We start from the raw sequence: 3,826 nt of genomic DNA, 5'->3' as shown, positions 1-3,826 counted from the left end.
TTGTTACTTGACTTGATGTTTTATTTGCTGCGCAATATTTATGACATTATTACATGCAAATGTACAATATTTATTTGTATTTCTGAGTTTAACAATACTTCCCTTTATTGTTCAACGGTAACGCATTTTATAACACTGACCGTATTTAAATACAGTACATTACTGTGTTCCGACTTGTGAATGGAACCCATTCGTAAGTCAAGGACTTGTCGGTAAATCATTATCAATACCCTTACAATATGTAGTACTGTATTCTTGTATAAAACTAGCTCATAATGGCCTCTTGTTCCAATGATGTCATGAAACTTTTTAATAACCATTTAAAGATGGCGAACTGTGTTTTAATAAATGTAACACGTAGGCTTTCGCAACCAATATTTGTAATACAAGTTAATGTGTCGTTAACCAACCACCACCCGACACAGCCAATTATTAAGGTTTGTCACGTAAACAAAACGTGCCAATTTGTTACTACTTCACACAGCGAGAGGCACACCCACGGACAGAGAGAGACACACAGAGAGAGACAGCGAGAGACACATATAGAGAGACACACATACACAGAGAGAGACACACAGAGAGAGAGAGACACACACACAGCGAGAGACACACACAGACAGAGAGAGACACACAGAGAGAGACACAGAGAGAGACACAGAGAGAGACACACACAGAGAGAGACACAGAGAGAGACACACACAGAGACACACACAGAGAGAGACAGAGAGAGACACACACAGAGAGAGACACACACACAGAGACACACCCAGCCAGAGAAACCCATATAGAGAGACACACATACACAGAGAGAGACACAGAGACACAGAGAGAGAGACACACACACAGCGAGAGACGCACACAGACAGAGAGAGACACACACAGAGAGACACAGAGAGAGACACACACACAGAGACACATAGAGAGAGAGAGACACAGAGAGAGACACACACAGACAAAGAGACACACATAGAGGGACACACCCATAGAGAGAGAGACACACACAGAAAGACACACCAACACACAGAGAGACATACACACAAAGTGACACAGAGAGAGACACACACATACACACAAATAGACACAAGACAGAGAGACATATATGAAGACAAACACAGAGAGACACACAAAGAGACACACACACAAAGAGACACACACAGAGAGAGAGACACACACACAACAACATCACACCTTTTTATTGCTGAAAGGATGAAGCCTATTCTTATTTTTTCATCATTTTGATACTGCCAAAAATATATAATAGAGTTATGAAGTTATTTTTCACAGAGGTCCAGTATACAGAGAAACTGGACCCCACCATACAAACCCCATTATAACAGGGCGCTTTGGTGGCGAAATATTCACTGCCTCATCTGGTATGCAGGATCACGTGGGTTAGATCCCGACCCTGATGCTTGCATGCTCTCCCCGTGGCTGCGTGGATTTTTTAATCCTTTATATTAAGTTCACTTGCTTGCTTGCTTACGACCGTGCAAATCTTTCGGTCGTTTTTTAACCCACTTCCCGTGACAGTGTCTGAATTCAGACGCTGTCTTTCCGACAGACCTGTTCTTCACCTGAGGACGGCTGCTTGCGTTGTGGCCGAAACGTCGTGAGAATTATTGTATTATGTTTTATTTCTATTATTTTATTATTTCCCTTCTACGTGACTTTACCGAAAGAACCAAGAAGATGAATCCCTGCAGTCACGAAAGCTTTAAATCGAAATGATGCATTGTATTTTAAACTGATTGGTCCACACCAGAGGCAGCTTTCTTCAGAGCCTAGTCCAAACAGTGTAAGACCAGAGGACGCCAAAAGGCACAAAGACAACGCACTATAACGACATGTGGTTAATGCAGACACGATTCCCTGTAAAAGGTTTCTGTTTGGTGTTTTAACATCTTAACACACTTTTTTATTGCCAGAAAGGGTAAACCTATTCTCTTTGGTTCTTTCGGTAAAGTCACATAGGTATAGAAGAAAATAAATCACGACGTTTCGATCGCAACACAAGCGGTCGTCCTCAGGCGGAAAACATATGATCCAGCAGTGAAACTGCTGAAAACGTCGTGATTTATTTTATTTTATACCTACGTGACTTTACCGAAAGAACCAAAGTGTATGGATTCCTGCAGTCACGAAAGCTTCAAATGAAGGTAAATCTATTCTTAGAATAAACAAATACAGATAGTCCCCGAGTTACGATGGTCCGACTTACGATATTTCGATATTACGATAGTGATATGCCAAAATTGTAAACGCAGCAGCGTGCAGTACAATATGATACGTTACGATACGTTCAATGCATGTTAAAAGTTTCTATAGCAGATAGGATTGTTTCCTGAAAAAACTTTCTATTAAATTGCAGTTCATATAGGTAGGCTAAGAATTTACCTTGTTTTTTTTACTTCACATTTTACTGTGCAATACAGTATTGTAATTAATAAATACATACAGTGTATAGTTTATACAGTACGGTACTGTAAATTGCTCTAATTTTGCTCAATTATCACCATTCTTTAAGACTCCTGGGTAGGCTAGACCATCTTCGACTTACGATATTTTTGACTTACGATGGGGGTTGTCGTAACGCATCTCCTTCGTAAGTAGACGACTACCTATAGTTGAATTTATCAGTCCTGTGACCTAAAATGTGACATTGCCCTAGATTTGAAGCTTTCGTGACTGCAAGGATTCATACTCTTAGGTTTTTTCGGTAAAGTCACCTAGGTAAAAAATAAAATACAATAATAATAAATGAACAGATAGGTGAAATTCCTCCCCGAAGAGGAAATTAATTCTAGATTTGAAGCTTCCGTGACTGCAAGGATTCATACTCTTAGGTTTTGTCGGTAAAGTCACCTAGGTAAAATAATAAAAAAAATGAACAGATAGGTGAAATCTTCCCCGTAGAGGGTATTAATTCTAGATATGAAGCTTTCGTGACTGCAAGGATTCATACTCTTAGGTTGTTTCGGTAAAGTCACCTAGGTAAAATAATAAAAAAAATGAACAGATAGGTGAAATCTTCCCCGTAGAGGGTATTAATTCTAGATATGAAGCTTTCGTGACTGCAAGGATTCATACTCTTAGGTTGTTTCGGTAAAGTCACCTAGGTAAAATAATAAAAAAAATGAACAGATAGGTGAAATCTTCCCCGTAGAGGGTATTAATTCTAGATATGAAGCTTTCGTGACTGCAAGGATTCATACTCTTAGGTTTTGTCGGTAAAGTCACGTAGGTAAAATAATAAAAAAAATGAACAGATAGGTGAAATCTTCCCCGTAGAGGGTATTAATTCTAGATATGAAGCTTCCGTGACTGCAAGGATTCATACTCTTAGGTTTTTTCGGTAAAGTCACGTAGGTAAAATAAATAATAAAATATAATAATAATAAATGAACTATTCTTTGGTTCTTTCGGTTAAGTCACGTCTAAAGATAAAATAATAAATTAAATAATAGCATATCACGACGTTTCGATTGCAACACAAGCAATCATCATCAGGTGGAAAAAATATATATAATCCAGCAATGAAATAGCAACAAAAATCTAACTGGAAAAAACTATAGAAAGACATACAAGCAGACATACATCACAAGGACACACAGAGAGAGAGAGGACACATATCGGCACAAAGAGAGAATAAATTCCTGCAGTCACGAAAGCTCCAAAATTAAGAATAAATGAACTGATAAAAAACCTAAAATGTGTCATTGCCTCTTTACGTGACCCAACCAGCGTCGCAGTTGACCCCTGCGGCTCTTGACCAATTAGGTGCCGAGCCCCGCCCCCCCCCACCCCCCGCTACACCCCCCCCCCCATT

The sequence above is a fragment of the Lethenteron reissneri genome, chromosome 64 (assembly GCF_015708825.2).
Source record: "Lethenteron reissneri isolate LAM-NWPU_2019-01 chromosome 64, ASM1570882v1, whole genome shotgun sequence".
NCBI classification, from domain to species: domain Eukaryota; kingdom Metazoa; phylum Chordata; class Hyperoartia; order Petromyzontiformes; family Petromyzontidae; genus Lethenteron; species Lethenteron reissneri.
Note: the sequence above shows the minus strand (reverse complement) of the source record.